Source organism: Suricata suricatta, chromosome 10, assembly GCF_006229205.1.
Source record: "Suricata suricatta isolate VVHF042 chromosome 10, meerkat_22Aug2017_6uvM2_HiC, whole genome shotgun sequence".
Classification (NCBI taxonomy): Eukaryota; Metazoa; Chordata; class Mammalia; order Carnivora; family Herpestidae; genus Suricata; species Suricata suricatta.
In genome coordinates this window covers 25,419,343-25,441,993 of record NC_043709.1, presented here as the reverse complement: position 1 = coordinate 25,441,993, position 22,651 = coordinate 25,419,343, and the positions used below count along the sequence as shown (strand labels likewise).

At 46.4% G+C, this 22,651-nt stretch overlaps 1 long non-coding RNA gene across 1 annotated transcript; it reads right to left on the bottom strand.

The window, feature by feature from the left end:
* Positions 1-7,888: 7,888 nt before the first annotated feature.
* LOC115304746 lies at positions 7,889-8,506 on the bottom strand. The gene is made up of 3 exons (XR_003914595.1): positions 8,371-8,506; positions 8,067-8,200; positions 7,889-7,927 (listed from the first exon to the last, which is right to left on the bottom strand). It is a non-coding gene; the product is annotated as an uncharacterized LOC115304746 (long non-coding RNA).
* Between the last annotated feature and the right edge of the window lie 14,145 nt (positions 8,507-22,651).

The following is a 22,651-nucleotide window of genomic DNA, read 5'->3' as shown; positions in this document are numbered from 1 at the left end:
GTGTTGAAGTCCTTTTTGAGACTCGGGGTGACACGCCTCTGATCGGTGGTGGCTCCATTAGGAATGCGGTCTGCGGTGGGGCCGAGCTGGCCAACTCTAGAGGCAGCTGCAAGTCCTTCTGCAATCGATATCTCAATCAACAACCAGTGATTTGTTAATTAGCATATTGAATATCAGAATTTGTTTTTGTTGCTGAAATTAGTGACTTGTTAATTTGCATAATGCGTGTTAGAAACAACTTTCATCAAAGACAGCCAAGACGTGTGATTGGGCTAAAATGGTTCAGAGACAGCCCCGTCCCCTCCCCCTCCCCCCACACACCTGGAATGATTAGGGAATAAGAATCCAGCCAGGCCCTAAGACCTGGGACGCCACCTAAGGCTTGACCCCTAGTCAATCTCTGGCCGCTGGCATAGGGCATTCCCGGTGGCACGAAGCCTGCTGGAAACAGTGTCCTGCCTCAGAAACCAAGAAGGACAGAGAGCTGGTACTTTATCAGGATTGTTTCATCATGCCTTTGTGGCATGAAATTCTGTCTAGAAGTGGAAACATGGCAGAATTTGGCATGAACCTTGCCTCCACTCAGCTGGCACATGAGGTTTGGGGGAAGAGTCAGCATCACCACCTGAGGCTCTCATGGCCGCTGTTGCCATCCAGGGAAGATCTAAGTGCTGAACCTGACCTAGGTCTGTTCCCAAGAAGGGCTGGGGCTCCATGGGCTCCAGGGTCCCACCAAGATGACCTCTTGGATCTTCTGGTGCTTCTCTTCCCACACAGCCCTACTGGGGGGGGGGGGGGGGGCGTGGTCCTGAAAGGTTCACAGGTGTGCCAGCGGCTGGCTGGTGTCTCCAGGGGGCTGGTATTGAAGGAAAGCTCTCTCTGTGGTTTTCATCTGGTTTTCGAAAGCTTTCCATTTCCTCCTGGCTCTTCCCAAGGGTTCAAGACAGATCCTCACTCTCCTTGCTGCCACTACTAAGTCCCATCCAGGACTTCCATACTCTAGTTTCACCTAGAGAGTGACTCCCATCAATGCCTCCCAGTCTGTCTCCAGGATGAATCAGGGGGAGGAGTTGAAGCAGGCCAGAAAGAATACAGACATATTCTAGTTTTCCCAGGCCTGGTGCGCTAACATTAGAATGTTCTCTGACTGAAACCTGGGCACATCAGAAGTTCTAGAGCAGTACTATCCAACAGGACTTTCCACATCGATGAGCATATTCTCTATCAGCACTGTCCAATATGGCAGCCACTCTCCACACACAGCTGTTAAGCATTAGAAACGTGACTAGTGTGGCCGAGGAACTGAATTTCAAATGTTATTTCATTGTAATTCATTTAAGCAGCCACAGGTGGCCAATGGCTACCAGCTTGGAAAGCACAACCGGTAGCCTGGCCCCTCTTCCCAGCCCTCAGTACCTTGTGTCAGGCCTGAACCAGTCTGATCTTACTGCCAGCCTCTTTCTCCCAGTCTTTTATCATGAGCTGAGTGAACTGGCTCTCTCTCCTTACTTGAGCTCTCTGGAATGTTCTGGGTTGCGCTTTTCAAACACCCTCACTGTAGAGACAGACAAGAGGTCAGGCCTCCAAGAGATAGGATTTTTTTAAGTCTTTTTTAACATTTATTTATTTATTGAGAGACAGAGAGACAGATCATGAGCAAGGAAGAAGCAGAGAGAGAGGGACACACAGAATCGGAAACAGGCTCCTGGCTCTGAGCTGTCAGCACAAAGCCCGATGTGGGGCTCGAACCCATGAACTGTGAGATCATGACCTGAGCCTAAGTCAGATGCTCAACCCATGAGATCATGACCCGAGCCTTAGTCGGACGCTCAACCGACTGAGCCGCCCAGGCACCCTAGGAAATAGGATATTTAAAGATATATACTATTTGGCATCAATGAATCTAGTGGTGCTATTTATAATAAACATATATACATGTATGCATAAATACATCATCGCAGTACATCCTGCATGCAAGGCAAGTAGAGCAAGAATTAGACCCCCATGTCAAGGATGAGGAAACTGACGGGTCAGTTCAGCTGATGGGACCACACAGCAGGGAATGATAGAGCTGGGACCAGAAGCAGGTGTTTTGACTCCGCCCTCCTCACCCCTGGGATATTTGAATCAGCCCGGATTAGAGAGGGAACACAAGTGGAAGAAGAAAAAAGACCCTATCACCCCAACAGATTGACAGTATCTTATTTGGGGCTCTTTTCTTTTAGACCTGCACGGTCATACTGGATATATTGTATACTGTTTCATTCTCTCGTGTGACAGAAGCCCAAATGAGATAGGAGAATTTAAGTGGACGTCCGCCCTGCAGGGCCCCCAGGGAGCTGTCTTGATCCCTCTTGCATTCTTACTGTTTTCTCAGGGATCTTATTAGCAAATCGCTTCCTAGCAGGTTCTCTGCCCTTTGCACAGCTCCACAGGGTGCCTTTCTGTCCTGTACACTATGCAACACAGTGGTATGGCTCTAATGGACGACTTATTCCTGAATCCGGCAAGCTAGGTTTCTTTCTTCTGCTTCAGTTAAATTCATTTTCACATTATTTTTCTTGGGTGTATCATTTAAGCACATGTTGGGCTAAGGGTTCATACCCTTGGCCATGTATCTGAATTTGTGGTGCTTTTAAAAAACAGTAATAATTCCGAGTTTCATCCCTTGAGAAGCTGGGGGTGGGCGGGGCAGCTGCGTTTTCTCAAAGTTCCCCCAACGGATGCCAACGCTGAGTGCTGAGGCTCCTAGAACACTGGACCAGGAGCCAGGACACTCACGTTTCCCACGCGCCAGCCGCCCTGAGCCTGTTTCCTGTTCTGTAAAAGGAGAGCGAAGAGGTCTGCCCTACTTTGATTAGCTTTCAGCACGGGAGTTTGTACGGAAGAATTTTGACAAGCAATCTGTGTATCTGCAGCGATGGGGACCTGGTGGCCAGCAGTCGGGTCCCGCCCGCAGTGGGGCCAGGGACTCTCTATCAGTGGGTGACATTTCCACATGGGTTCTCATGGCCTGCTTGCCTCCATCACACCATGCTAAAAACGGGCAGAGGGTGGGTGGAGCCCAAAATACTTTAACTAGAGTGTAATTGTGTGGGCAGCATCCATTCAGCTAGGTAATTCTGGACAAATGGAAGCTCGCCTGCATGCTGCTATATTTATTTCCAAAATAGCTGGTGAGAACCCCCAGGAATTTCAGACATACTTTTCGGTTTTATCTGTTTTGAGACCTTCAGGCCAGGAGATCGGGGAGCTCCAGGCATGAATCAGAAGGCAGAAATACATAGTTATTTATGCCCAACCTCAGGGCTAACACTCAAGGTAAACCCACAGCCATTTGATGTGGGAACATTTTAATCTGAGAAATGAAATGCAGGAAAGATACTACCCCGTTAGTCTTCATTTCAGGACACACACACACACACACACACACACACACACACACACACTCTTGTTGCCCAGAATCAGGCTGCTATTAAAACCCAGCTGTAAACAAGTTACAGATTACCTAATACTTAAAAGATGTAGACAGTAATTGCTTTGGAAACTTCATGGTTTTACCTCTAGGACAAACAGATCTGTGTCATTTCCATGGATTACAATTTGTGTATTCAGCGTATCACAAATTGGCGAGGGCAGGAAAAGAAATGTGTTAAGGATTAAGATTTTGTAACGGATTGATAAAGATACTGGAAAGAGAAAGTCAAGCTTTTGATGGCTCTGACACAACTCTCAAACTTCCTATGGACCAAATTCAAATTCTTTCTGCTAAGATAGACATTTTCAGATTACAGCTTCTACCAAAATTACTATGAGAAATAGTTGTTAGGATCCTATCCTAGACCAAGAGAACCAGAAACTATTGGATGGGGGCTGAGGTATCTGCATTTTAAACAAGTGTTAAGACACAGTCACCCAGTATGCCTGCAGGGAGCTGTTCAGAAGTATCAAAGTATAATAGGGTAAACAAACCAAGAGAAATCACAATCCCCATCTGAGCTTCCCTGGAACACCTTAAGCTAAAGACTACTGGCATGAGAGGGACTCCAGAGATCATCTGTCTTCCTGATAGATCATATATTGGGTACCAGCAAAGCACGTTAGAACTTTGGATTTCTGACAGGGTTGCACAATACAGTTGTACAAGATGAGCACTGCACAAGAGGACCACATCTAAAGGACCACTATTTATAGCAAACACAGTTGATTTGTATATTTTTTACAACAGTTTTCTGGCCGATGGTATTATGTGTATTGTTCCAACATCAGCCTGTAACAATGATTTTCTGAAAGATGTAAGCAAAGTGTCTTGAAGAAGGGGAGAGGGTTGTCCTTTCATAATTCATACACAGATGCATTTCAGGCTAGCCCCAGCCCTGTTCTGGTTCCCATCTACTGGCTTCTTCCCTGGTCATTCCTGGCCTAGAGAAAAAGGCTTCTTCTGCCTCTGGGAAGTCTACTTGGCTTTCACACCCCAAGAGCCTCTCCACCAGTTCCAGCACAGGCTCCAAGTGCACTGCTGGTGTAACAGAAGGGCGGAGCAAGCAGCGTGGCTTCCTATTGGTCAGCTTCCAGGTATGGCCATTTTCCCCCACTCCTTTACCTCCCCCCGCGCCCGCCTCCTCTTTCCTTCCCTTCCTTCCCTCAGCTCTGCTTGGGTTATCCCTGTAATATAAACAGACCCATTTTTAGACCCCTTTTTCATTCCTCTTCCTTTCCTTCACATCTGGCCTTTACCTTAAAGACATCCAGGCCATTCCTATATCTTACCCCAGGTGTCGGAACCCAGGATTTTAGGGTCCTGTTGATTACCCTAAAACTTTGAGGTTTGGGCCTGCACTGCCTACCTCCCAAAGAAGTGTCAAAAAGGAAGGTTTCTTAGTGAGATGATGATGGACCCCCGATCTATCCTGCACCTGCCCCTCCACCTTCACACCCCAGCTGCTGTCAGGGTGACCTCCCTTTCCGTCTTCACACCTCTCTCTGTAACATCAGAATGAGGAAGTATGTGGTGATAGGGAGAGTTCAAAATTCTTTGGAGGTGGGCCACACAAATCCCAGGATCCTGGAAGATACTCTTAGAGGTATAACATTAGATTACAATATTTGTTTGTGGGTGGGGGGGGTCACTTTTTAAAGTGCTGGTATGCTTTTGAGAGGCAAGTGTCTCAGAGAACAGGTAGATGGCATGTTGGCAGAGGGAGCCTGGCCGACAGCAGGAACCCTGATACATTCATTCTTTCACTTATTTACAACAGGTATGCTTGTAAGGATGCAGGTCTGAACCAAACTGACTCCATGGCAGGCTTCAAGTTTCCCTCTGACCTTGGAGGCCTAAGTGTTGATTTCTCAGAATCATTAGCCAATAAAAGGGCACACATTGCCCAAGGCAGGAGGGACCACCCTAGTAACACCCAATCAGGAAAGGCCAGCTGACACCCTAAACATTCCTAAGGGCAGGCCTAGAGATAGAAGCTATAGATAATCACTTACTGCTTAAGGCTAGTGACACCCTACCTGAGCGTCCTGGGTCCTGGGTCCACTCTATAATTGGTTAACACTCTAAATGTTGTGATTGGGTCCTGCCAAAAGTAACTTTGAACACTCTGGACAATGTATGTGGTTAAAGTTACTGCCAATGATGTTAGGCGATAATGATTGGACCCCTGTACCTGTGTCACAATTTCCTGTAACTGCCCCTTCCCCAACCCATAAAGGCCCTGCCCCGCCTTTGTTCGGGGCTCTCCGCATGGATCCACTGCGCTGGTGAAGTCTGTGAGCCTGAACTTACAAGCCCGTAATAATAAATGCCCTTTGCTTTTGCATGCGTGACTCGTTCTCCCTGGCGGTCTCTGGTTTTGGGGGATGATATTGAAATCTTGGGCATAACACACTGAGCATCCATTCACTGAGCATCTGTATGTGCTGAGCATTTTGCTAGTTGTCCAGGATAATCGGTAACACAACCAGTCCCTGCCCTCAGGGACTGAACACTCAGCCTAGAGGTGGAGACACTCCAAAGATGGGTAAACAAGGAATGCCACAAGCAAGTCCACGCTGTAGTAAATGCTCTAAAGGGAACGAACCCTGCACTGAAAGAGGGAATGATGTGAGGGGGCTCCCGTGGACGGAGCAAGGGAAGGCGTGTCTGAGCAGATGCTGTGAAATCGGAAGAATGAGAAAGAACCCGAAGCTTATTCCAGCAGCGAGGACAGTCCTACAGAGATTGTGAACGGAGAGCCTCCAGGATTTCGACCCTTCTTTCTCCCCTCTGCGGGGGAGAGTATGAAAGACCATTTGTGGTTCCTCCTGGTACAGCGTGAAAGACCGTTCCTGGTATATGTAATAACTGATATTTTTTGTGACAGGTGCTAGTCTAAGTGTGTTACATGCATGAGCTCTTTTAATCCTGAGAAGAGCACTGTGATGGAGCTGCTGTTCAGGTCTCTGCTTTATGGATGAGGAAACGACATGTCAGTATGCAACCATGGTCACTATTAATATTAAAATTAGTATTTCACTCAGCAGGGATCTATGAAGCATTGTCAGGTTCCTGGAAGACTTCACTTTATTCATTTCTGACCTTTTGGCTCCCCATTTAGACCCTCCCTACCCAGCTCGCCTCTTCTATATGACTTGCAAATTTTTGCTCAAGTTATTGGTGGGATACCTTTTTACACTGCTGATCAGGTTTTACAAAAACATCGTTGGCTGCATGCTCCCCAGCTAATACCTCTTAGCGTTCTAGCCCATTTGATAAATGTTTATTGAGAACCTGCTAATTGTCCAGCATGACCCTAGATGTCAAGATCAGACCTCGAAATTCAAAACCGAGGAAAGAAAGGCACACACACAAAGAGCTGTAATAGACTAAGATCTCTGCTCTCCTGGTCTTATCATTGAAATGCAAATGTAAATGTGGAAGTGATTCTCGGGCTGCTTATTGGGAAAAATAGAACCTCTGGTCATGTGGACAACCACCTAGCAGTGTTCTCAACCTTAGTTTACTTTTATGTTTTATAAATAATAACTATGTAGCTGTTTAAAGCCTTTTCAGTATGAAGGTGTACCAACTCCATAGTTTGGAATTTGTTGCCCTCATTAATCTGATTTGTCTGACTTCCCCTCCCCCACCCAAGTCCCTTAGTGTTTTCCTAATTACCTGCTGTGTAGAGGTAAATTTACATGTCAAATAGATTTTTCCCTTTAAAAACCAATTTACAGGAACAGAAGCTAAACTTTGAAGACATCCCTGAGAATTGAAATAGTACCTGTTGAAGAATTGGTGCCTTGTATGCTTATTTCTAAGTTGAGAGGGAACTTAATTTTTGCAACGAAAAATAGTGATCCGCCTTTCCCAACAGTGTTGGGACACTTCCCCTTGTGCTCCCCTCCCCCTCTCACTTAGGTAAGTCCTAAAATAAACAAGAAAGGGGAACTGTGAATCAGCCTGGCCAATTATTACGGCTTTTTATTTGGGGAAAAAAAAAAGATGAAAAATTACAGGAGTTCCTTATTTGTATTTTAATGGGCACAAAATTCCCCTCCCAGAGGGACCTGGGCTCATTCTTCATCCATTTCACCATTTCAGTGTGACTTCATGCAATGGACAAACCATCTCCCTAGGAGGAGACTGTGAATGTCTGCTTCTTGAGATGTTTTCTACCTCTGAAATGCCCACATTTGATGAGGTAAGAATACCACAGAGGATGTAAAGGACCCAACAATGACTAAATCGGCAGAAAACATGCTAACACCAGTGCTCCAAAGAGAGTCAGTGGGCGTGAATTTCAAAAAGTGGTTCAGTCAGTTGAGGGCCATACTTCGGCTCAGGTCATGAGCTCATGGTTCAAGGTTCAAGCCCCGCGTGGGGCTCTCTGCTCTCCACGCAGCACCCACTTTGGATCTTCTGTTTCTCCGCCTCTCTCTAAAATAAACATTTAAAAAAAATAAAATAAAAAGGTCTTTTCCAACTAGCATCCCGATAGGGGCCCATCCCCCTTCCTGCTGTTGAATCAAGAACCTTTTTTTTTTAAGAAGCAGAATGCAAATTGTAATGTAATTACTCAAATAGGTGGAAGATGACTCCTAGACCTGAGTCCACTGATGGCAGGAAAACGCACGCTGACCCTGGTTTTTCAGCTTGGGCACCATGTGGTAGAGGGACTTGGTACTGCAGTTTTTAATCTGGGTCTGTGAACTTGGATGAGAAAACAAAATTACACCTTCAGTTTCCCTAACTGAAATTTAGCATTTCCTTCGATTATGAACATAGGCAACAAATTAGAATAGTAATAGGAGCACCTGTGACTTTCTCACCAAGAGAAATGACAGCTTCTTTTTAAATCTCAGAGCAATTGTCATACATACCTGAATTATAGGGATCACGAGGACATGTTAGAGATGCTGTTGGGTCTTGTTATTTACAATATTACTAAAGAAGCACGTCTGTCACTGTGTCAACATGTTATTATTTTGTAACTGTCTTTCAACATAGTTGGCTTCCTTTGTAATTCTATGTGTTTTCTTTTAATTTAAAAAAGTGTTTTAAAATTGAAAAACATTCTGAGAAGTATCTGTAGACTTCCTCGGACTGTCAAAGAAGTCCGTGCCCAGCCTCCCCCGCCCCCAGCCCCCAAGTAGACTCTCAGTATTGCCCCGTTGCAAAAACACAGCTCTGCCACAGGGGCCTAGAAAATCAACCATTTAGGACATCTCACTGTGCCTTTCACGTGTTTTAGTTACCACTTTTCCAATAACACACCCCAACAAAAACCTCAAATGCAGTACAGTTGTGAAATACAGAATCATTTCATCTTCAAATCACTGGCTAAAACTGCATCGGCTTTCAGCTCTCCAAGGGCTGACTATCTGAGCTGTGAATCACCAAGGTCGCCTTCTCTCCCTGGTTTCCTCTTTGACTGTTTACCATGTGGTTTTTTTACTACGGGTCACAGGTGCACTGACAGATAGGCAGGGCACCCAAGGAAAATGACATTCAAATCTGACAATTTTCCTACATCACTAAGAAGTTGTGGATGGGTGGAGGTTGAAAGTGTTGATTAAATTAAGATTTGGGGTTACCTGTGGATTTTAATTACTATGCCATCCTTGTCCAAGGGTGCTCTGTCTCCCCCTGCCCCCGCACTCCTGTGGCTCTAATGAGACACTTATCAGATGCTTTTTTTGTGTTGTTCGTTATCTTTGCCGTGCACATGCTCTCTGAGTTCACAGAGCCTATGTTATCCTCTTGGGTTGCCTCTGGCACTTGGCAGACAATAGACCTGCCATAAATACGCGTGGTTGAGTTGAATGGCTGTCTACTGTGCATATTTAGTGGGCCTTCATGCTTGAAGATGCCAGTGCTAACATGATTATTTCCTACCTTGGATCTGTTTATGCAACATCTATCCCACAAATACTGAACACTTACATGTGCCAGGCATCGTGGCTGACATTAGAGACAAAGATGAATATGATATAACCACTTCCTCCAAGGAGGCGAGGCCCATGGGGACACTCCATTGCAATAGAGTGTAAGGACAGCAGAGATAGGGGTATGAACCTGGCATGCTGGTGGCCTGGGGGGGAGTGGTCAGTTCTGGAGAATGAAAGTCAGAGAGTGAGCTAGATTAGGAATCCAAAGAATAAGCAGGACCTAGCCAATGCGAAGACGGGGTTGGAGACCTTCCTGGGATGGAGAACCACAATCTTTCATCATTAGAGGGACAGACATCACTCTTTACCTGCCCATCACTCATCTCCTCCCCATCCATCCTTCCTCCCTGCTAACAGGACGTTAGTTTCCTATCTGGATGATCTGGGATGATCTCAAGGGACATAAGCTCCTCCCCTCAGACCCACGATCAGGTGCCAGGCTCGGTCATTCCTCTTCACTTTGCCAGTGATTGGTCTAGAGCAGACATGTGAGAAATAGAGCAGGTCAATGAGAAATAAGGGGAAGTCAGCCCAGGTTCCTGCTTTGGATGGAAAAGGACAGAGTCTTGTTGGAAAAAGGCTAGCTTTCCCCTTCTTGGCTTGATATTTGCAAATGTGGCAGCTGTCTTTTGACAGCAGAAAGATAATAAGAGCTTGAGGGTTCTTGGATTTTAACACCGAATAGCAACCAATACTGGGAACTGGACTCCTAGTGTGCAAAAATTTAACCCCTACTTTTCTCTGCTGCAAGTAGATTTTCCCCCCTCTGTAGCTGAACACATCATAACTGATTTACGCGAAGCTCCCATTCACTGTTTTTCACAGTTCTCCCTGATGGGTAACAATGAGATCACATGACTCATACTCCTGAGTTTTACTGGCTGATTATGCCCCTACCCACTAAGACTCAACTCCTGCCTTCTTCAGTCTCTCCAGTCATCTTGGGGACAGCCCGGCCCAGCATCTTTGAGAATGTGGCTTTCTCCCTGATACTCTGTGTCACTCCCCATCCTGCAACAGTGTTCTATGCAAAGGTAGGAAGGAGGCCCTCCTCTCTGCCTCTGTGTTCACTACGGATGACGTGACTGACCCCCCAATGGTGTGAATGCCTTGAATATCATAAGCCTTGGTCAAAGTACACCTGTCAGCTCCTGCCTCCCGCTGCCCTCTGTTAGGTAATGTCTGAGAAATGGTAGGCATACTGTTTTCATCTACTTTTCTTTGTGTCTTTCCACAGAAGCCTAGCATCAACCTCCTCCTTTAGACAGAACAAAACAACAACCCCCCAGGCATATTGGCCCCTACTAACAGATGCTTCAGAGTTCAGGTTCATTGGCCCTGCACAACTACTCTCCAATAAGCTCAGCCCAGAGTATAGTTGCATGTGTATATGAAAGAATGGGAACATAAGATTTCAAAGATAGCAGGCAGGGACCTTATATACCAAGCTCAGAATTGCAAGCTGTAATTTCTAAGCCAGAGCTTCCCCCAAAGTATGCTGTATGGTATGTGCTTTTTCAGCCCTTGGGACTGCTGCGCAGAGCCTGGCAGCCAGAGCCCCTAGTCCACTTACCTCTAGCAGCAAGTGGCCTTGTGTGGGCCTAGGAGGGTGGAGCAAAGCAGAGTGGAGCCTCATGGGGCCATGACTTAAAAAGATTGTAAAACGATAAGGAGTCATTGAAGGATTTTTAAAAAGAAGCAGTCTGATGAACTTTCCATCTTGGAAGCAAATGAGAGGGCAATGGATGGGAGAGGGGATACAGGGAGCTTGGGACCAAGAACACCAATCTCACCTAAAACAGCCCAGGTTTGAAGAGAGAACAGGCCAAATTACGGAATAGGAATGAGAAAACAGAAGGGGTCTGGGACCTGAGACATCTTAAGGATATAAAACTAAGGACTTACTAGTTGATTAGATAGAGGGAGGGAAGAATCTGAGATGACTTATAGCTTTTGGACATAGAACAAGGGTGGACAGTCGTGTCATCTATATTAGGAACATGTCGGGGAAAGGTATGGAAGAAAGTTCGATTGAGGTGCATGTGGAATTTCAAGAGAGATGACCAGTAGGCATTTCGATATATAGATCTAACACTCAAGAGATCACACTGGTCTAGAGATTTGAGAGCTTTCAGCAGGTAAGTGATAGTGGAAGCCCATGGGCATCGGTGATACTGACCAGGAAGAATAGAACAGCGACAGGAGAATGTCAAAGAGCAGTGGTGAAAACCCCAACCAGCTAGTCAAAGGACAGTCCTTTGGTTGTCTCTTCTCTGCTTCTCTTGGAGTGTTGGCCTCATTGTCTGCTATTTCAGACTCGACTTTTCTACTAGGCAGGGAACAAAGTCAAATGGTTGCCCCAGACAAACCACCTCAGTAAGAGACAATTTTTCTCCTACCATCCATATAACAATCCCTAGAAAGAACTCTGATTGGCTTGGCTTGGATGACATGACCCATGCTTAGACCAAATACAACTGCCAGATTTGGAGCACTTGGATTGGCCAGACTGGGTCTTGGCCCCAACCCACATCTGGTTGGGAGTGGGGTATAGGGGCAGCTTCTACACCAGCAAAGCAGGGATGATAAAGCTTTCTGGGAAGGTAAAGATAGTTACCATGGTCCCCTCCATATCAACATTTAAAGAGGTAGGTACAAGAGGTAGGTAGAAGGGGAACCAGTGACGAGAGAGAAAATTGACATGTCAGAGTAGATTATTATTAGCTTTATGGAGGCCAAAAACTGGGTCTTATTCGTGTCTGTTTCCTCCTTCCACCCGTCCTCTGGTACCTAGTGCTATGCCTATAATCAACAAGTGTGTGTAGAATGAATTTATAAACACTCCACATGATAAGTAGTGGGGGATTTGTCAAAAGATGTAACAAAGACTAACACCCAGAAATCGGAAATGGTCATTATACAAACACATTTTTTAAAGTAGCTGGCTACTACTGACAAAGTTATTAACAGATTCTCTGGAAAAGGATGATTTTTTTTTTCATGGCTTGGATGAAGGCACCATATCGATTTGGGCCAGAATAGTTACAGTTGACAATTTGATTTGGGAAGTGTCTTATGGAAATCAGGTGATGTTGTTTTAAAGAATGTTCATTTTACTTCTCTGTTCGAGGGCTGACTGTAATTTCATGCTACATTTGCAAGCCTGCAAGCAGACACCTTAATTACTGCGGATGCCAGATAGAAAGAGGAGTGCTAATCAAACCTTTATTAATTGGCGACATACTTCCACCTTTGGGGAACAGATGCCAGAAAGGAATAGAAGCTTGAAACCATAGTCCTCAGCAACTCCCCTCAGATAGTGGGGAATTAAGTTCCTTTCATATCCACTAGGGGGAATTCTAGTGCACATCAAAACTTGGCATTTCTATGTGTAGAGGAATGATACACCCATGAAAATGTGTTTCTCAATGGGTGTGTCCTCCACAGTGTAAGGGTTCAGTGATCTGTCATGTTACCATGTTTTCCATACATGAGAGAGGATCATTGTAGGTACCTTCAAAAAAATCAATTGTTTAAACTCTAACTAGATTTAGAAGGGATCCAGTACCCACCTTCGATGAAAGTTTTTATTGTAAACAGAAATTTCTCCCGTGAAAAGGAGAGTTTTTATTTGTTAGAATCTTTGCTTATTAAAAAATAGAAAATGCTGAATCTATGCCCTTTCAATTTGAAAGAGCTTAATTTTAAAAACCTGTTAGACACTAGTATGATCTTAATGCTCAGTGGAGTTCTTAAATTATTATTGGCACTCAGTTGATAATTATTATAATTATTATAAGCTTGTCTAACATAATTACAGTATAAGACTCTTCCCTTTTCAACACAAAGCCATTTTCAAACAAAGTCTGAAAGGTGCTGTAAATTAACAAATAATCCAAATACAATGTTCAGACTTAGAGTCTGTGGTTGTTCCTCCATACTGTCAATAATATTTTTGTGGGATATTGCTTTCCTCCTTTTGTGTTTGTTTTCTCTAACAGAGGTCATTCACAAATTGATAAATATGTATTGTGCATTTGCCAGGTTAAGTCATTGTATCTGGGGCTGTAGGAACCCCCAAAGAGTGACTCCGTGCACCTAAGGAATTTTCAGTCTTTAGTGTACAATTCAACAGATGTTTCTTGAACACTGAGTCTGCCCAAGGCCCAGTAAGCTGCATAGGGATGGAACCGTCAGTCTAGCTCACTGTCACATCCCCAGAAATCAACACATGTTGAGTGCATGGTAGGTTCTCAGAAGGTATCTGTTAAAGAAATTAGGAAATAAATGAGCAAAGAGTTTAAAGCAAAAAAAAAAAAAAGAAAGAAAGAAATTACGGAGAGAAACTGAATAAGACACTATCCCTGACCTCAAGGAATCTATAATTGAGTAGAACTGCTATATACACGGTTAATGTATAGTGTGTTATGTAAATTGCAAGATTTAAATGCTGTCATAGACTGGCAAATAAAGTGCTATTGCAGGTCAGAGAAGGGATTTTGTGACTGAGTGGAGGAATCAGTTCAGTTAAACAAATTCAACAGGCAAGTCTGAGTACAGTGCTAAAATGGGACCTGGCAAGCAAGAGATAATTCATTACCATTTGGAATAAATGCATGAACATTTACTATATACTAGGCTCTGAGCTCATTCCTGGGGGCACAAACATGAACCAGAACTTGATTTCTCTGTTAATTGAGTCTTTTAAGGAACTCATAGTCTGGTAGTCTCCAGTATACTTACAAGGAAGACTCCCAGGAGAAAGTGGCTTTTAAACTAAACCTTGAAGAATGAATAGGAGTTTGCAAGATGGAGAAAGGGGAAGGATATGTTAGATAAAAAGTATAGTAGGGGTGCTTGGGTGGCTCAGTCGGTTAAGCACCCAACTCTGGATTTTGGCTCAGGTCATGATCTCATGGTTTGTGAGTTCAAGCCTCACATTGGGCTCTGCACTGGCACTGTGGAGCCTGCTTAGGATTCTCTCTCTCTCTCTCTCTCTCTCTCTCTCTCTCTCTCTCTGTCCCTCCCCAGCTCTCTTTCTCTCTCAAATAAACTTAAAAAAAATGTATAACACATGCAAAAGCATGGAGGCACAAAAGGGCCTGGCTTGTTTAAAGAATATCCCACTGCTCAAAATTAAAGACAGGATCCTGGATCTCAGCATAAAGCCCTATATATGGAAGTCTCTTAGTAAATACTTGCTGTTTTTGATAATAATGATGGTAAGAGCCAAAAGATGAGCATAAGTCATAAGTGCTGGTCAAACCCAAGTAATAGGCTCAGTACTAGTCATGTGCCCAAGAAATGCTAGTTAAAATTCCTTCCTACGGAAAAGATTTGAAATGGGCATTATGAGCTACATTGTTTCTCTCCTCTCCCCTATTCATATGTTGAAGTCCTAACCCCCAGTATTTCAAAATGTGCTATATCTGGAGATGGGGGTCTTTGATGAAGTAAAATGAAGTTGGTCAGGGTGGGTCCTGATCTAGTATGACTGGAAGAGGAAGTTTGGAGAGGGGTGTGTACAGAGGGAAGACCATATGAAGACACACAGAGAAAAAAGGCCATCTACAAGCCAAGGAGAAAGGCCTCAGAAGACACTCTGCCGACACATTGGTCTCAGACTTGAGGCCCCAGAACTGTGAGGAAATAGAGCTCTGTTGTGTAAGCCACTCCGCCTGTGGTGTTTTGTTTTGGCAGCCCTAGCAAACTAATACAATGGGTTAGCATAGCCTTAGACCCTTGGCACTAATAATGGTAATAATAATGATGATGGTATTATTTACTGAGCATTTCTTGTGTGCCAGGCTTGAACACCCAATGAGACAGCTAGAAGACCCAAGAGCCCAGGGCTACATAATTATTGAGTGGCAGTACCGGGTCTGGAACCTGGGCCTGCCTAGGGCCACAGTTAGGGTACAGAGTCTTTGTACACAGGAAAAGCATCTTTTCCTTTGGACACACCCAACCCCATGCCAGGGAGCAGAGCTTGGTGAGCAGAAGGCAAGCTGGAGTTCAGTCCCAGTGGGTGGGGTTCTGGGGCCACAACGGGGTCTTGATTCAGCCTAATTTTGCTGACTGGCCTCAGAACAGTGCTGTCTCTAGTCCTCATTCAGCAAGAGAGCCAACTTGCGGGGACCACACACCTGTCCCGTCGCCAACATCCCCTCCCCCAACCCCAATCAAAGAGACTGATATATCTGCTTTGATTAGTTTGACTCTGAATGTAAGCGTGCCTTTCTTAAAGCTCCTGAATATTCCAAATGTGCAGCCTTCATGGTGGGCAAAAAAAGGCCTCTGACAGTGTCAATATTTAATCACCATTAAGAATGTCCAATAAATGAAGGGAGTTGGGTTTCGAATTGGCTGGTTCAGATGATTAAAGCACAGAAATCATAGCAAGGTAAAAATAAGGCACCCTCAAAAAAAGTACCGTCTTTAGAACTCAAGATGATTTCTATTTCTACTCCACAGAACGCTGTGTGGGTCACCTGTCCTTGAGCCATGAGGGAACTGAGAATATCCAATTTCTCTTTAAAGGTTAGTGGGGGGTGACTTGGGGCAAGGTCTGGAGATGAGGAAATTTGGCAATCTCTTAATAATCCTGTTACAGTAATAATGAATAAAAATGGAATTTCTCAACTGTATTGAAGGGACGGCTGAAGCTCACACTTAAGGAGAAATGTCTAAAAAGGAAAAAGCAGTATGTTCAGTTTTGTGTCTTATTTGAAAATATACTTCAAACGTTCAGCAGTGTTTTAGAGATCATAACCACCCCTGTCCCCACGTCACCTTCTGAACCCTTAGCTTCCAGTAGTTTCTGGTTTACTTTTAAGGTAAAGCTTTCAGTTTTATGATTTAGCTGGAAAAAAAAATAAAATCCTACCCAGTCAAGTTGCCATCTGTCTGTATCACCAGGTTGAACTTAGTGCAGGAAAGTCTGTGCAGAGAGAAGGAAAGTGGAGCTTTGCCACAGCCAGATTTTGGGAGAACCAAACCCTTGGAAAGACTATGAGTTCCATCGAGCCTAGCGGTCTCTCGTGCATTCCATCAATGGACAAACAGAACATCTCGGTTTAAATGTCATTCTAGGTCACTTCTCTCTCTGTGTTTGGAGGGACATTGAGGTACGGTTCTGATGGGAAACAGGGGACACGTGCAAATGGACACATTAATGAAGGGACCATGGCAGAGGTGTGGGCGGGACAAAGGGAGAAGAGCAAGGGCTAGTGATGGAGGAAGGCAGGGGCTCCCACAGGCCTGAGGTCAGCGAGTGGTTATTACCCGGAGAAGACTGTCTCCAGGATCTGTAGCCTTTGAAGGGACACAGCCAAGGCCAGCAAACAGAGCCACAGGGAGGGAGCTGTGAGAAGAAATATCAGGACATCACCCACAGCCATCTACCTCTGGATCTCCTGCTGGGACCTCTCATTGGCTGAACCCAGCCAAAAGCCAAAAAGCAAGGGAGATGCCCAAAAATGATGAACTTCTGGGGATAAAGCAGGATGGAGAAGCACGGGGAAATGGTACGTGCAGAGAAAAGGAGAATCTCCGGCACAGATGGCGAAGAAGATAGAAATGGGACGCTTTAGAAAAGGTGCAGAAGGGGGCGCCTGGGTGGCTCAGTCTGTTAAGCGTCCAGATTCAGCTCAGGTCATGATCTCACAGTTCATGGGTTCGAGCCCCACATTGGGCTCTCTGCTGACAGCTAGCTCAGAACCTGGAGCCTGCTTCCAGTTCTGTGTCTCCTTCTCTCTCTGCCCCTCCCCTGCTCGCATTGTTTCTGTCTCTCAAAACACACACACACACACACACACACACATTAAAACAAAAGGTACAGAAGGTAAGGTGAATGTCAGTCTTCCATGGGATTTGCACTTGGGATTCTGTGCACGAGGTCACCAGTGTCTGAGAGATGCTGTTAGGACTTCCTCAGGAAGGGTGACAAGTGGGAATGTCCTGACCCTGGAGACCAAATGCTGAGCTTCCCAACAGCAATGACCCAAGCTCAAAGCGATGGCTGTTGCTTCTTGCCCGCCTTGAATATTTTCTAGGGAATGGCAAGGGCATAAGAATCAGAAAAGATACGGGCCTGGTGGTGAGCAGCGGGCTGCTCGTTTCCAAGTCCAGAAAAACTTTGTCAGCTCAGAGCATCTCCCCCTGTCAGAATCTCAAGGAAATGGAAGTATGAGTGACTGGGAAGTTATCTGTGTGTTTATCTTATCTTCTGCTATTCATTTCAAGAGTTTGAGTTATTATTAATATGAGGGCCTGGTTTCTGGCAGCTCTCCTCTTTGAGTGGGTTTATGCCAAGCTGCCTGTTGTCAAAGGACTCGAGGCCTCGGATTATGCTGGGGAAGCCTCAGAGCTGTGATGGCAGAACAGAGACGCAGGAAAAGACACCGTATTCAAGGGGGGGTCAGCATTTTGTGTCTAGTCCTTGGTGCCCATTTGGCTCCATATTTCAAAAGAACAGCAAAGAAAATATGAGCAGGGACAGACTTAAATCTTGTGAAAATCAGACAAAAGCTAGTGACCAAGAGGTTGCTCAGCAAGTTACAGAGATTCCCCAAATCTGAAGAGACAATGAACCAATGATTTGTGTACTTCATTCAGGGTGAATTCCAGCTGGCCTGGGAAAACACTGTGATGGCCAATGATTTACCATATTTTGCTTACAACCAGTATGGGTCTCAGACTCAGTGGTTACACTGATAACTTTTGTGAATGTTTGGAGAAAGAGCACGAGAGAAACTTCATGACACTGAGTGTATTACCTGAGAAATGAGGTACTAGGGTGCCAGGAAGAGGTCCTAGACACCAGTCTCTTTAAAACAACCAACATTTTACATCCTCTCAATAGGAAATAACTCATTTGTCCCTAACGCTGACTGAAGGCTCTTATTTAGACCAAAGGAAGTCATTGGACCATGAGTAAATAATTGTTTACTTGTCCCTCCAACCCATTCTCCCATCTACAGTTGTAACTCTGCTGGTAAATGACCATGAATGGTAATTAAGCCACGATACAGGAAAGAGGACAACAGTAAGGTTTGGGGTCAACCAGAATCCTGTCACTTTAACCAAAGGCATGGGGCAGGATTGCCAAGCATAAGAACGCTCAGTGCTTATCTGGGGCCATGTTGGGTGGGTGAGAAGACCAAACATTGTGCTCCTTCAGCCACATCTTAACTGGGCTGCATCTGACCGACGTTTCATGTTGATTGAGTTGCATTCAACTCGTCTCCCAGCATCAATTCAAACTTATTAAATGGCTCTTCATCTTATCTGCTTTCAACTATCTACTCATCAGCAGATGAGAAAGGAGGCTGGCTCATTTCTTTTTCCTGTCAGTCACCAAAAGGGGCTTGGAGCTTTGATAATGGGCTGGATGTGGAAGACCACATAGATTTGAACAAAGCTGTGAAGAAGGAAGTGGCCTGTTTTAAGTCTTAGAAGGACAACACTGACACTATTCGACCCAGTGGGCACTTCCCAAATGCTGCCTAAGGGGTTGTAGCTCCTTAGACAAGGGAGAGAATTCCTTGACCACTAGAACTAATATCTTAGTTGCTTTCGATCTCTGCCAGTCCAGTCATCCCTACAGATCGCTGTCAGATTCGTTTTTAAGTCAGAAAGAAAACTGAAAACACCAGTGATAGCCATCTTGTGACTGTGACCAATCGCCTACTGAACAGTTCTTAATGTCCTGAGCCTCAGCAGGAAACCACTGAATCTATAAAGTCCTGTCCGGCAGAAATGAGTCTGATTGTGGATGGTCTGGTTAACCCAGATTGTCTTAGATGCCTGAGGGAGTTGATATTTTCTCATTATGAAGACTTTCCCATCTACTGAATGCTACAAATAAAACTGCTCGGAATCAGTCTGAACTGCCTGTTTCCGTGGTAGCAGGCCTCTGTCTGGAGGATAAATCTGCACCATCTTCTTTTTCCTTGGGTTTCAGCCAGTTGTGTTACAAGGAGTTCTGAATGTGCGGCAAGTGACACCCACCAGGAGGGGCTCCATCAGTTGCAGAGGGAAGCTTTGTTGCCAACGGGACTTGCACACCAGAGTCCGGGAGAAAGCCATCAAAGACACACACAATCCACATGCTTAAATATTTATATCTGTTGTTCGTATTTCCCACACTTTTCAAATGTGAACTTGTGTCCTGAAGGTGGAGCTTTAGTACACGGGAAAATTGGAAAGGGGCAAACATGTCGGTACAAAATGGGGTAGAATCAGCAAAGAATACATTTACATGCTTCCTCGTCTCCTGCATTTCTCATGCCAAAAAGTAGGCACAGATTCTGATTTCTTTCACCATAGGCGCCTGCATCCAATTAAATGGGAAGAAAAAGAAGTGTGCTTTCAAGAGTGGGGCTTATGGTCCCAGTAGAATGGTGAGAAACTGTAGCCATCAAAGCCATTTATACTTCTTGCTGGTAGTATTTTTAAGATGTTTCTTTCTCAAAACGAGGCAGCAATGAAATGAGTAGAGATCAAAATGCTGCACCATAGAGCATGTTTAATCCAAACAGCTCCCAAGATGGTCGGCCACTGATTGTACCAACTCGGCAGGACCTAGCGAAATTACTTGGTTACTAGTGAAGTAAAACTATCTCCGGAATGGAATTGAACTGTTGCTTCTCAGCACATAACACTGCCATGGCCGGTTTGTGACAGCGGTGGAGATCATTGTGTCTTCATCGCTCACAGGGAAAATGGTCAAAATGCCAGCACGTAAACCCCTTACTATGCTGTGAAGGGTTCTGGGAGCTTCTGCAGATGTCTCTCAGATACTACGTTGCCCATTTCCAGCCGTGCAGAAGTTCTTAAAATACTTCAGGGTCGGGGGGGCATGGATTGGGGGAGTGAGCCCTGATGACTTTGGTACAGAGACAGCGTCTGATTTGCCTAACCGATCATCTCCTGGCTAACATCAGCCTGATGTCCCGGGTCTTTCTCCTTCCTCCTCCACTCCTACTGCTTTCTTGGCCACCACCACTGCAGTGGAAAGAGCCACCTTATAGCTCGTGGGATTATTTACTGCCCGCTGGTAGGCAAAGACAATGTTTTCCAATTTCAAACAAGGGAAGTTGAAGGGGACAATGACCACTCTGAATCCAGAATATGGGAGCCACTGCTGGAATGATCCGACACTTTCACTGCACACCAAGGGCAGAAGCTTTTGTTACTCTGCTGCTGTTTACCTTACCTCACCTTCTGTGGCCCCCAGCCTCTCAGAGTTCCTCCTCCTGTCATCGCTCAGCACTGGGGAGAAGGTGCAGCACTACTGTAGAAGTTGAAAACCTGCAACAGTTGCTCCTTCAAGACAGCTCAGCAGCTGAGGGAAGCCCACTTACCCCCTTCCCCCCTGAAACAGATTCCATCTAGAGATGGGGAACCAGGAGGGGAAGGAAGAAATGGGATGCAACCAGGGAAGGGACAGAGATCTTTTTGCAAGGATGCATAAGGGTCCTCAGGGGCCCTCGGGGGTCCTCAGGTATACCATCTGGATCATCTGCCGGACTCTGTGTGTGCCGGTGATGCCATCGGCTGTGTCAGGAAGCTGGGAGGCATTGTGCATCCTCGAGGAAGCCCCTTCTGAGAAATCATGAACGCACACACAGGTGTGCAATGATTCAGAAATTCACCGTGCTTCATAAATTCTTGCTCGTTTTGGAGGCATCCCTGGGTGCGTCGGTGAGACGTCAGAGGGCCCAAAGAAAAGGATGAGACAGAGGGAGAGCCTCTAGGGAAATAAGGTAACTGGCTCTAAGATTAGATGGCTGGGCTTGGGGAGGGCAGGTTGGAGCATTTAACTTGAGGACCTTTTCAGTTCTCACCTGCTGAGATGGGCCACAGGTGGCACTTGGCTAGGGCGGGATGTGTAACCGGCCCTTGAACTAGGTACGGATTTGAATCTCACCTCCACTGTTAGCCAGCATTAGGACCCCAGCGAGTTCCATAACCTCTCCATGATCATTCTCACTAACTATTAAATGGGGATGATAATAACAGTCACTAATTAAAAAGGTTATTAGGGTCTTAAATGAGTCGTAATCCATGTGGTAAATTTGGAACAGCACCCGGCACGAAGTAAGTGCTCAATAAACGTTAGCCAAGCTCATCAAGGTTAGACAGTGAGTAGAACTTTCTAAGCACTAGGTCTGAGAGCCTGGGACTCCGTTGCCAAGGGAGATGAGAGAACCTTTTCAAATATGGGAGCTCTGGCCCCGGGGATTGTCCAGAAGCGGAGTCTTGGCGCCTGCCTTTCCCTCACCTCACTCCTCTGACCAGGGGAAACCCAACCGTTGTGGCAGGGACGCCTTCGTCCCCTGAGCCTCCCGGGCTCGTCCCCGTCTCCCGCGCGCCTCCCCAGGGCCTCCCTCCCGCTGCTCCACACCTGTCAGCCTCCCCGCAGCCTCCCCGTGGCCTGAGCCCTGGGCCTCAGCTGCAAACCCTCGGCGCCCTGGGTTCTGGCTCCCCGTGCACTGCGTATCCCCAGGCTGCTCTCGTAAACAAAACCCGAGCGCCGGAGCAGCCCCGCGGGCGGACGGGCGCGGGAGCCCGCTCGGCGTACTGCTAGCGCGCCCCGGGAGCGCCAAGGGGCGATGGTGGCGGCCGCGGCGGCAACAGCAGGCGGCTCAGCTTTGTTATGAATAGATGAAAGAGGCCACCTACACAGTAACCCAAATTACGAGACCTTCCTCCTCCCTATCTCACCGAATCAAGAGGGGAGGGGAGATGGGCGTGGAGGGACGGAGGGCGGGCGGGCAGGAGGCGGAGGGCGGAGGAGGAAGAGGATGAGGAAGGGGGCCAGTTGCATCCCACTTTCACAATGGGAAAGTGAAACGCACAAGCGCACCCAACCTCTCCAGCCCTCCCCGCCTGCCTCGCTCCCCTCCGCCCGTCCCCTCCCTCACCCTGCGCGCCTCCCCGCGAGCGCCAGCGCTGCACAGAGGAACTCTCCGGAGAAGGAGGGCGAGGAGGAAGCGACGCCGGAGCGCGCAGGGCTTGCCGCCGCCGCACAGGCTGCCGGAGCGACCCCGCCGCGTGCCGCCCTCCCTGCTCTCCTTCCCGGGCGAGCCGCGGGGATGGGGCGGCCGCGGGAGCCCGAGCGCGCGCAGGAGCCGCCGCCGCCGCCGCCCGCGTCTCCGTCGCCGCGCGCCTGAGTCGCCGTCGCCGCCGCGCGCCCTGCCCGGGGGCG